We start from the raw sequence: 13,321 nt of genomic DNA on the forward strand, positions 1-13,321 counted from the left end.
ATTAGAGACTGGAAGTTTAATCCAGAGCTCAACGTCTTATCCTAGTTTGTGAATTGCTCTGCCATAGTTCTCTATGAGGACCTGCCCTGGTCTGTGTGGATTTGTATCCCTGAGTTCAGGACAGTCAGTCATCCAATGTAGAGGGAACTCCATCGCTATTGATGTCATTGCGGGAATGAGTGGAAAGATTATCGATTTGTCACAGTTAATCTTGAGGCCTGAGAGCCCCCCAAATCTAACCACTTCTTGTAACATGGGCGAGAGGTTTTTCTCTGGGTCCCGAATATATAATAAGTTATCATCTGCGTATGTTGATACAGCGAGGTTATAACCTGGGAAGCGTAGTCTCCGATGCCCATGGTATTCTCGGAGGGCACATGCCAATGGCTTCGCCATCAACGCATACAGTAAGGGCGATGGGGGCATCCCGATCTGGTTCCTCTAGTAATTGTTATTGAGGTTGTCAGTGTTTCCCCACTCAGATCCAACCCATCAGAAAGATGTCTCTTCAAGAGAGTAACAATTAAGGCCTCTCGCATTGAAGGGGGCATCTTACCAACTTTGCCATATCTTCATAAAGTGTGACCAAGTGTGGAATAAGCAGGCTTAAAAAAAAAAGCCATCTGAGCCTGGTGCTGTGCCAGACTGCAGAATAGAGTGGGCAGTGTGCACCTCCGCAGAGCGCAGTGGAGCCATTAAGTGCTCCCTGTGCTACACTGAGACCCATGTCATACCATTGTGCTCCAGGTAATCCTTAATAGCCTCTTCGTCAGGCGCGACCCATGCACGGTATAGGTCAGCCTAATAATCGCAAAACCGGTCTGTGATGCGGTCTGTATCACTAAGCAGTTGTTTCTCCTTATCTCGAATGCCCATGATCACCTCAGACTCCCTTTTGGGGCTCGTTAGCATCGCAAGAGTGGCTCCCAGACGTTTACCCTCCCCATACGTCTTTGTGATACCGTATTAACCCAGGTGTTAGATTTAGTCTTTAGCTGTATCTTGATATTCTTCCATTTTAGTTTTAATTTCCCCTAATGTGCTGGGGTCACCTTCCCTCTGGTGCCTTGTTTCCAAGTCTGCTATCTTCTTCTCCAACCATGACAATCTGTCCCTTTATGATCTAAGGACCCCTGCATGCTTAGTGAGCACAATGCCTCTAATATAGACTTTGAATGTTTCCCAAACTGTTGCAAAGCTGTCGACCGACCCCACATTGATGGCGAAGGACTCATCTATAGCTTGTGCCAGTTCGGACTTAAAAACTGGATCTAACAGCAAGTAGGGGAGGAATTGACAGGTAACTGCAGCAATCCTTGGGGAGCTAAGTTCTAGGTCCAGTATCATAGGTGAGTGGTCAGAGTAAGTACGCAAGAGGGGCTTACACTCAGTTACACGGAACACCAAACTCCTAGATTGTGGTGTAGATGTCATGGACCGCGGAGTAATGGGTGTATCCCACGTCTTCAGGGTAGCAGTATCTCTGTATATCTACCAGTCCTGTGCATTCTGCTATTTCTGTAAGTACCCTAGCAGCCATGGAGTGGTGAGGTGGACACCTTGAGAGGTCTCAATCAGATCAAGTACACTTTAAGTGTCTCCCACCCCGATTTATGGGAGATCGCCCCACTGTAGCAGGCGAGCATTGAGGGAGTGGTAAACCTGAGGGTTGTTTTGATTGGGACCATACACCCCTACCAGTACAGCCTCCAAATCATCCATATGGCAGGAAGCTATTGCAGATTTGCCCCCTGGGTCACTGAATGCTTTTGTCAGTCTTGTCCCCGAGCCACTATCTGCCCATATAAGAACTTGTGCATGTGTGGAGAACCCTGCAGCATAGTGGCCACGTAGTTACTGCCTTATCAGTGTGTTACTATAAGGTGATTTGCATCTCCTGCTAAATCGCTATGTCCACCTTATGTCGTTTGAGGTAAGCTACCAACTTCCGGATTTTGCGATGATCATTAAGGCCACGCATATTCCAGGTGTTGAATCGTATCTTCGGTTTGTCAGGACAGTCCAACCTTGCCCGCTCTGCCTCCCATCTGCCCTCAATGGGGAAGTAATGTTTGGTCATACCCTATCTTTAGTTATGTTTCACTTTTCCCTCAAAATAACAGCCCCACCCACGCTAGAAAACCCCAAACTGTCCATAGCAAAAACAGTACCCTCCCCTTCCGACATATCCCCAATGAAAAACAAACAAAATCTGCAATTTGTGCTTGGTGGTGCACACATGGGGGTGGATGGTATTGACCGTCTTAAGTCTCTGCCCCTTCCAATTTGTTGATCAAGAACAGTCTAGAAGTGTGCCCAATGCCTGGGAGGAGGGGGAGCAAAGAAGCCAGAGGGGGGAACATGTGACATGGAGGACCACAAGCCCGTCTTAACCCATTTTCGTGCCCTCTAATCCCAGAGCAGGTGCCAATTAATGAGCAATGTCAACCCAACAGTTCAAGAGAGCTCGGTCTACGTGCAGCCATTGTTATTGTTATTGTTAACTACAGCTTATATAGCGCCAAATCACCTACAGGTCTCAATGCGCTTTTGACAGAAGAAGCTAAGCTAACAAAGTAACAGATACATGAAGCTATACCACTAAGTAAGGCTTAAGGCTTAAAGCTTCTCTAAACAAGAGTGTTTTTAAAGATTTCCTAAACTGCAGCAAGTTGGGTTCTTTGCGAAGAGATTCAGGAAGTTTGTTCCAAACTTGTGGGGCAACCACCGAGAAAGATCTGCCACCTTTCGTAGCTAGTTTATAGCGAGGGCAGGACAGCAGTTGAGTGTTAGAAGACCTTCATGATCGTGTCGGTCTATAGACTCCAATGCGTTCTTTAATGTAAGCCGGTGCTTGGCCATAGATAGCCTTATGGGCAATGCACAAACTCTTGAACTCCACCCGTTGTTTTATGGGGAGCCAATGTAGCTTACATAACAGCGGCGATGCATGGGTGCGTCTAGGTAGCCGAAAGATCAGCCTAGCTGCATCGTTCAGGACTACTTGCAGTCTATTTATCAGAGTTTTGGGGAGACCCAAATACAGGGCATTCCCATAGTCTAGTCTCGAAATGATTGTAGCTGAGACAATTGTCCGGAGCGTAGAGGGGGAAAGCAAGGGGACTAACTTACGTAACTGTCTGATTAAGTTAGTGCAAATCCCAACCACTGAGGAGATCTGGCTGACCATTGACAGCTCATGGTCGATCTTAATGCCAAGACTTTTTACGTTGGAGCAGGGTTTAGGGGTCAGGCCAAGGTCTTGCGGCCAAAACAAATCACCCCAAGGGGATGCTTCAGATGAAACCACCAGGACCTCGGTTTTTTCAGGATTGATCTTCAGCGAAATTGCTGTCATCCAATTCACCGTATGACTAAGTATTGTTTGAGCATGGGTCTGTGCGGATGCAGTGTTCTCGATGCTAAATAACTGAGTATCATCCGCATAGTTAAAGGTTTTACAGCCCATGCTAGCTAAAGAGTCAATTAGAGGCTGCAAATAAAGATTAAAAAGGAGTGGGGACAGCGCAGATCCCTGGGGGACTCCACACTTCAGGGTGCCCCGATTTAATATGCAGTCTTCCAATTGAATCCTTTGAGATCTTTCAGAGAGAAAGGATTTAAGCCATTTATAGGCTATATCTTGTATCCCAAACGCAGCCAATCTGTCCAAGAGCAGGGTATGGCTGACAGTATCGAATGCCGCTGACAGATCTAAAAGTATCAGGGCACTCGGTTTTTTACTGTCAGCCATACCTCTGAGCTCATCAAGCACCGAAAGCATCACCAATTCGGTGCTGTGATGCGCCCGAAAACCTGCTTGGCGTTCGTGGAGAAGATGGTGTGACTCCAGGAAAGATGACAGGGACATCAGAACATGTTGTTCCAAAATCTTGGACAGGAAAGGAAGCTGAGATATAGGCCTATAATTTTTTAGGTTGATGGGATCAGCCCCCGGCTTCTTTATTAGGGGCCTGACTCGAGCTTCTTTAAAACTAGATGGAAGCTGGCCGGAGTCTAATGATTTATTTAGTAGGGAGACAAAGTGACTACCAAAAGCAGGAAGCGCCATACGAAAAATACTAGGAGGACAAGGATCTGCAGGGGAACCAGATTTTGTTCTATTCATGAGCTGTCCTAAGACTGTGGAGTCGATCGGGGGAAACTTAGAAATGGTATGTATTGGCGGAGGAGGTTGGGGATGTGGGAGAGAGGGGTGATTACTGGAGGTGTTCTTAATATCAGTCAAAATAGTTTGTACTTTGTCGAGGAAGTAGTTTTGAAAGGTGTTACAATCAATAGGAGATTCTGATCTTTCTACTTTTTTACTCAACTCTGATAAGATCTTGAAAGTTTCTTTTTGAACATTGTCCGCATTGTTGATTCGGGATTCATAGTACTCTGCTTAAGTTGACTGAATATAACTTTTATATAGTTTAAGAAATTATTTATAATGATCTTTATCAACGGAATCATTTGATTTCCTCCAACGTCTCTCTAACAGACGTAATTTAATTTTGTGTTCCCTCTGGGAGGAATTGAACCATGGAGCTCCCTTTGCCGTTCTATTTATCTTTTGATTCCTTTCAGGTGCTATTTGATCGATGGCCTGACCAAGATTTTGCATAAGATAGGTATATTCTTGATCAAGGTCCCCATGCATATCATGGAATTGTAAGTTATTAAGAAGGGTGTCCGACAAAGTTTCTGAATCAATTTTCTTCCATTGTCTAACTTTTTTGGATTTAGAGGGTGGAGGTTGAGGCGGAAGGCCATCTACAGGAATGTCACAATTTATCATGTTGTGATCTGACCATATGCAGGGTATAATATCTGTTAGCACCACAGCCGGGTCAGAAGTCCAAATAAGATCCAGAGTGTGACCTTTGATATGTGTAGGTGCCTCCACTAATTGTTTAAGTCCAAGTGGGGTCATAGTATTTTCCAACAGTAGCGTTGCTCCCTCTTTACATAATTTGTCCCAATGGACATTAAAATCTCCAGTTATTAGGACCTTTTGATAACGTGTACAAATGTCTGAAATAATTGGGGTCAATAGGTCATTGAACATTACAGTGGATTTTGGTGGACGGTAAACTGTAAGGATGACCCAGCAGGTGTTTCTCGGTGTAATCTTCACTCCGAGTATGTCCGCTAAATCCACTGTTTCGGCCATTAGTTTAGTAGCTGTCAGATGTTTTTTTAAAAGAATGGCTACAACCACCCCCCCCCCCCCCCCCCCCGGGCATTGTCGGCGCGATTATGCCAAATTGCATCATAGTCATTAGGTAGAGCGACAATAATATCAGGTAAAGAGTTATCGCCCAGCCATGTTTCTGTGAGGGTTAAGATGTCGATATCATAATCCTGAAGGAGAGTAGAAATTTCAAGGTGGTGTTTTTGTAGTAATCTAGTGTTCAGGCAAGTTAACCTCAAGCTGGGGTGACGCCCCGTGGTACTCCTATCAGAGGACAATATACTAGACTCTTAACTTAGCTAAGGTAGTTGAGGGTAATGTGAGAGTACTAGTATGTAACAGGTGTAACTCACCCGAGGAGTATGTCAATCGACAAGCAGAGGGATAGGCCCTAGTGCCCGGTTGTGCGCAGACGGGCAGGACTCTGGCACGACTCCGGCGCAAGTCCGGCGCGTCCGATGTACGCGTCCGCTGCGCGGAGGCATGACCGCCCACTTTTAAGCGCAACTAGAGCGCGTCCCCGCCCTGCCCGCACCCAATATGGCCGCCAAAGCCAGAAACCAACCCTCGGCGTCAATGCTCGGCCGAGGGTGGTCTGGTGGCGAAGGGAGGGGGAGGGAGAGGTCACAGAGCGCAAAGGAAGTCTCAGGACAAAGTAACAAAAGCTTATTAAATCAAGTCACAAAATGCAACGTTTAAAATGCACGAAAAGTAAAAATGCACAGAGTGGAGAGGTGAGACCTCCCGGCTTCCGCCTCAGGAGTGGGAAAACAATCCTTCAGTCAATTAGATCGCCGGGCTCTCTAAGCCCCTTTTAAGCGCAACTAGTTCGCGTCCCCGCCCAGCCCACACCCAATATGGCCGCCAAAGCCAGAAACCAACCCTCGGCGTCAATGCTCGGCCGAGAGCGGTCTGGTGGCGAAGGGAGGGGGGGGGATTGGTCACAGAGCGCAAAGGAAGTCTCAGGACAAAGTAACAAAAGCTTATTACATCAAGCCACAAAATGCAACGTTTAAAATGCACGAAAAGTAAAAATGCACGGAGTGGAGTGGAGTGGAGAGGAGAGACCTCCCGGCTTCCGCCTCAGGAGGGGGAAAAGAATCCTTCAGTCAATTAGATCGCCGGGCTCTCTAAGCCCCTTTTAAGCGCAACTAGAGCGCGTCCCCGCCCAGCCCACACCCAATATGGCCGCCAAAGCCAGAAACCAACCCTCGCCGTTAATGCTCGGCCGAGAGCGGTCTGGTGGCGAAGGGAGGGGGGGGAGAGGTCACAGAGCGCAAAGGAAGTCTCAGGACAAAGTAACAAAAGCTTATTAAATCAAGCCACAAAATGCAACGTTTAAAATGCACGAAAAGTAAAAATGCACAGAGAGTAGAGGAGAGACCTCCCGGCTTCCGCCTCAGGAGGGGGAAAAGAATCCTTCAGTCAATTCAGCCATGTCCATATGCATTACCCAAAACAGCGGTAGTCTTTTTTGTGCTATAATTGGAACAACCTTAACAGTGTCTCAAGTGCTGGAGCAGTGCGGTGAGACATTTCAAGCAGCAACCTCCAGCTGTAACCAGTAGGAGACCCAAATGAGCGGTGTCTTAGCAGTCTGTGGATCACATCTCTGTTGCCACCAGATCAGTATCAAAAAGGAGTGAGTACTGCATCACTTCTACCTTGAGCTTTTTAAAAGTTCCGGGCCTCGATGAATGCTCCTCCACGTTGCCCGCATCCGCATCCTCGTCCTGTCAAGAGGCGGTGCGTGGATGTCTTCTGCTCTCCGCCCCTTCTCTCTGCTTGAGAAAATGAAACGCCTGCTTCGGGTCGGTCAAGTAGCGCACCTTCCATTCCGAAATAACATGCAATTGCGCTGGATATAAAATGTTATATTCAAGCTGGAGATTGGGAAGTTTCCTTTAAACAGAGACAAATGGCCATCGTGCCGCCTGTACCTGCTGCATGAAGTCCGGGTATAAGGACAATTCCGTGCCTTCATGTTGCAGGGTGCTTGAGTCACACGCCTTTCTGTAATTTAGGAGCTTTGCTAAGATTGGACAGGGACATTGTCCCCAGGATAGTTCTGGGTGTGAGCGAGTGGTGGGCATGCTCCACCACAAAATCTCTGAGAAAATGTTCCTTCCCAGAACAGAAGTCAGGAGTCGTTCCACAAATTGCTCCATATTGTTGGTTGATTCGGCAATCCCCATGATTCGTATATTTCTGGGGGAGCGTGCCTCCAAATCTTAAGCCTTCGGTTGCAGGTATTGTAGTAACTTTTCCATTTTTTTGTGCAACGCTGACTCAGCTGTTAGTACATTTTCAGCATCAGACACTTCTCTCCACCATGTTCAATCTCTGTGTGCTTGTCCAGCCATTCCATCATTCTGTCCATTCGAAATGAGGGAATCTATTTACCCATCTATCTTAGTCAAAGATCTGCTTCAGTTCAGGGTCCGTGGGAGGATCAGTGGTCTCCACCCCAATTCCGCAGTGGGCAGGTCTGCTTCACGCGGTTTGGGAGTCTTGTGTGACTCGCATTGGAGCTTGGGCTGGGTTCTGTCTGTCTTGCCCAACATATGCCTCTCTTTTGGCCCACTCTGTATGGCGGCAGTTCTGCATCGTGATAGTAAGCTGTGGTTAGTGCAGTGGAAGGACACCACAGGGTTTGCCACAGTCGTTATTGTGGCTTAATGTGTCCTGGCCTAATTTTCTCTCTTACCCTTATTTGAAGGCACAGCGCCTTCAGCGGACTGTACAGAATTAGTGACCAATTTGCCTCCAATATAGCGCCTTTCGATCCATCTGCCTCTTACTTTAATAAGTGTCCACAATCGATCAGAATGCTCCCATACCTTCGAAGACTGGTACAGGACGAACAGTCTGGGTTTATTCCAGGCAGGAATACGCTTCGGAATGTCCGTCACCTGGCCCATGTGATGCAGTCCCTAGAGCGGAGCAGAATACCCTGGTATTCCTGGACATCGAACAGGCGTTCGATTCGCTCAGGTGGGAATATCTATAGCAGGTACTGTTAAAAATGGGGATCGGCGTGGCAGGGGTGTCCACTTCCCCCCCCTGCTGTTCGCCCTGGTGAAGGAGCCATTGACGTGCCATCTTCGTGGGGTTCTCCAGGGGAGGGGTATTAAGGTTGGAGCTGTGGAACATGTCTCACTGTACGCAGATGATGCGCTGATTTACCTGCGGGAACCAACACATTCACTCCCGCTACTGATGGCGGCTTTGGGCCAATTTGCTGAGGGCTCTGGACTCTGTCAACAAGACCAAATCCCAACTATATTTGGCGGGGTCTGAGACTGAACGGTGCGGAGTCCAACTCCCCGAGATAGGGATCCCCTGGGTGCCGGGTGTGTTGCGCTACTTAGGGATCTGGGTAAGCAGGGACAAGGACGTTTTTTACCAGCATAATATGGATTACGCTCCCACTTTCACTGATGGGGAGGATTGCCCTTATTAAAATGGTGATATTGCCCTGATGTCTCTACACAATGCAGGGCTCCTTCTTCGAACTCCTGCATCGGGTTTTCAAAGACCTGGATTCGCTACTCCTGCGATTACTTTGGAACGGCAAATGCTGTCGAGTAAGCCTGAAGGTCATGAAACTCACTTGGGGTATAGACGGCCTAGAAATCCCTGATCTAGATCTTTATTATTTTGTGTCCCAATTGCAGCACGCAGTGACTTGGCTGGACACGGACCCGTCGTGGGAACGTTTGCATCTAGCCGACACTTATGGGGACCGACAGCTGGGGGCACTTTTATGGCACTCTGATGGTCACCAGAGGCAGGGCCCCCCACCGGGTGGTTTGTTGGTGGCCATCTGGGCCAGGGTGGTTAAGAGAATTATCAAAGAGAAGGGGTTCGCCCCGGAGGGGCATTTCTGGCTGATGCCACCTTTCGTGCATATCGAGCGCGTCATGTCCATAGATACATGGAAGTCAGGAGGCTGTCTTATGCTGTCGGATCTCTACCTAGAACAGCGGTTCATTACGTACCAAGAAGCTAGGTCTAGGGCAATTAGGTCCGGGTCAATTCCTACAGTACGCTAAGACAACGGCGAGACAGCTATGGCCTACGTTCCCAGAGCACTCACGCACCCTGGTCACGTTGATTACCATGGCGGGCAGGCGGGCGGAAGCTTGTCACACACCTGTATAGGGCTCTCAGGGAGGATAAGAAGGGTGCACCTCTTGGGGTGGAGGGTAGATGGCAGGAAGTGAGCCAACAGGAGATAACACCACAGGAGTGGGAGAAGATCCATGAGGGGTTCCGCAAGGTGGCGGTCTCAAATAGATTTAAACAGATTCAATACAATATGGTCCATATGACGTATCCAGCACCCAAACGCCTACACACCATACAGTTCAAGGGACCCACGTTGCCCCAGATGCCACTATGGCTAGGCAGATTTCGCACACATGGTTTGGTCGTGCCCGACGATACAGGGATCGTGAGTTGCAATACTAGAGGACCTGCCCAGGATAATGGGTGGAGGGTGGCTTTGGAGGTCCGCACTTGCATCCTGGGATTAATTCCCCGACACACTAAACGCAAAACCAGTCGGAAGTTCCTAGTATTGGGACTGGTGACAGCTAGGCAACAAATAGCAATCCACTGGCTGACGCCACAGGGGCCACTACCAATACGCTGGAAAAAGGACCTGAAGGAATGGCCATTGGCGGAGGAGGGGCACATGCGTAGTACTAGAAGGGATGCCAAACTCCCTGAGGTGTTACAGGCATGGGGGTTAATGGTCCAGGAGATAGAGGGGAATGCCCCTGGTTCTACACAGACGATGACCATGGGAGATAGTCCAGAGGGAACGGAGTCCCCCCAGGCAGAGGAAGGGACTGGGGGTCGCCCCGACTTGAATGTTGACTAACTGGACTTTGAGATGGGTGAACCCGGTGGGGGGTTGTTTGTTTACAAGTTCTACACACTAATAACATGATTCATGTGCATGATGCTTTCAATGATTGATTGTTTTCATGGGCGCCTCAGAGACCACCCGTAATGGTTTGATAACCCCGGATGGAGGAATGTATTACTTATTGTATGGGATGGTCCAGGTGAGGTACCTGTTTCCATGTGTAAAGTATGATTAAATTGCAATAAAGAAAGCTTTAAAAAAAAAAGTGTCCACAAGCGATCCGCCAGATCACTAAGCTTCCGTCCCCGCAACTAAGGTGAAGTCGCCTGTGATTTTGCTATTTGGGGCGATGTAACCAAGTGGGCTGTAGGCCGCTGTCACTGTTGAAACGCAAGCACAGCAAACTATGGAGCCGGGGCGCAGTTGTAGATGAGGCGACAGTGGGGGCCCTAGATCAAAACGGCACCTGAATTCCAAAACCTGTTGACTTGTGGCCGCTCGATCTCAGCGCTTCCAGGGCCACATATTTCGGCCTGGCCAGCCGTCGCAGTGGAGATGGTTCACGGCAGTGAGAGGAGCGGTAGTTCTCGGCTATTGGTTCACGCAAATGGTGCTTATCGGTCAAGGTCCGGTCACACAAGCTGCATCTCATCCACTCACCTGCGGCACCTCTGGAATAGCACATTCTGCGCATTCCTTTGCTGCAATCTCAGGCACTTCTTGCAGGAACCTTTTCCCGGGTCTTTGCCGTCCGTCCCACCGCTGACACTGGAGGCCTGAAGGAGTGGTCTTGATTGAAGAATGGAATGTTGCTGAGGAGACATCCTGCATCAGGAGACCCTTGTCTTTGCAGACCAACGTGTTTTTCCAGTTTTCTTGATCTGACCCTCCAGGTGGTGGCCGGTCCCGACTGAGATTTCCTTTGGCATACATTTTGAAGTGACCATTAGGTCGACCAAGAGATTGGCAGTTGGAGGTTGGAGACTTTTGTTTGGTAAGGTCGCTGAAGTGGCACTCTTGATTTTTGGATTTGTTTGGCCTAGATTCTGGTTATGTTTGTTTGTTTACCTATTGCAATAGGTAAAAGCAGTTAATGTGGAGATTTTTTTCTACTTTGATATATCTGGGATAAGTAATATTTTACTATAATTTTGTAGCATGCCTGCTCCTAGCGCTCTTCGTTGGTTGTGTTGCTGTCATGAGGTACCAAAATTGATTTAGAAAGAGGTTAGCTGGCTCCCCCAGAAGGGGATACCTAATAGGCATATGTACATTAAATACGGTATTTCTTCCATAATGTATAGTACACTGTGGAACAAATATACGAAAAAGGATCCTGATTTATGATGGCCTATGAAAGGGTCATTTGACTTTAAAAAGATTCAATATTTAGAGCAGTGTTTATTTAAGCAGAAAACTCGACAAGATATGTTTGATTGTGTACGAATGTGGGAGAAAGAAGTGCAAGAGCGAGTGAGGAAAGAAGCTTTAGCAAAAAAAGAGCGGCGTGAAACAATATACCAAAAACCATTGGAATTTAAAAAAAAGGAAATTAGGGAAATAAAAAAAAAAGAGGAAAGGGAGCGTTGTTTAGAGGTAACTGGCCAGTACCCTATTAGGCGCCCCATTTATCCCATACTTATTATACCTTAAGATGATTTCATCTTGTTAGATAGACCTCCACCCCATATAAATTCCCTAGTGCCCCTGAGACTGAGGTTTCTGACGAGGAGCATTTGTCCTCAGATGAGAAAGATATAGTTAAGAAAGATGGGTGGCACACTCGCTCTACTTTGAGCACAGAAAAGAAAGATAGATTACGGGACATTGCCAGAGAGGAAGCACGTCGGACTACTACAGCGATGGTCCTCACAGTTACAGTTTAGACTTGAGAAAAAGCCTAACAGGTATACTTTTTAGAAAAATTCTCTTGGGAAGTAATATATGGTTGGCGGCATAATTCTAATGAAACAAAGGCAAATTATATCAGTATTGATTATAAACAGTTAGTAGAGGGGACTTTCCTTTTTTTCAAACTTACCTGATATGATTAGGCGAGTGGTAAAATTATGAGATGAAACATTGCATTTACGAAAAGAGAGTTGGCTAGAAAAAATAACATTGTAGAAATAGATCCATCTTAGACAAACTTGTAGATGCGAACAAACCTAGTAGTAGTGAAGCTGTTATGAAACCAATGCGTGAAGCAGCACAGCACCACTGTATGTTCCCCCAAAAGGAGCGGGAACGGATGAGAATAAAACCTCAGATGATGCAAAGGGATATTTTATTTATAATTGGGTCTATACCCCTTGGAGTAGAGCAGATGTTATGACTCTTAATGCTGCTTTGCCCGACCCAGGGAAAAATCCGGCCGCTTTTTATGACGAAGTGGAAGGAGCTATTAGCTCCTGCACTATTACCCTGCCAGATATTGATATGTTTTGTTTACTTATTTTGCCCCCCTATTATGTGGAGAACAATTTGGAAGGTAGACAATATTGCGGCTAATGGTGATACTTGGGTGAATTTAGAGGAAAAAGATGTGGCTAGAGAACCTACTCAGAAACCGCAAAAGGTGATACTAGATCTTCCCGAAGCTATTATAATTAAGTTGAAGACTCTCATACTCCCTAAGAAAATAGATTGGACCACGTTAGCATTCTGTAAGCAGAAAAAGGATGAGTTAGTTTCTGACTTCTTTTCAAGATTTGAAGAGGCATTCCATGATTTTAGTGGTCAGTCATTGGCAGATGACACAGGTAAGCATCTGTTTGTCGACAAATTTGCTCTCCCCAGATTTGAAGCATTTGAACAAGGACTAAATTACTCTAATACTTTTGATAGGCAAAATCAATATCAAATGTCTTATTATTCTGCTGATGCTCTTGCAGATTCCGATTATGCTTAGGGATGCCTAGAATGGGGTAAGGGACCAGTTGAGGTGCCAGTAGATTAAATGGGTCCTTATGTTGATGCAAATGTCTTGGGCTGTACTGCTCAGTTTCTGGTTGATAAAGGAGCTACTCGTAGTGCTTTGTCGGAAAAAAAATGGGTTCCTAGGGCTTTCCTGTCCGGCACAATGATAACCTCGATAGGATTCGATGGGACACCTACACCTAGCTCACTTTCACAGTCGCTTGAATTCGGCTTTGATAAGTTCACTGCAGCATGTCCATTTCTTGCTTTCTCCTACCATACCTGACAATATTGTGGGTATCAATATGCTTAAATATTTTCGTGCCACA

This window comes from Lissotriton helveticus, chromosome 4_1 (genome assembly GCF_964261635.1).
Source record: "Lissotriton helveticus chromosome 4_1, aLisHel1.1, whole genome shotgun sequence".
Taxonomy (NCBI): Eukaryota; Metazoa; Chordata; class Amphibia; order Caudata; family Salamandridae; genus Lissotriton; species Lissotriton helveticus.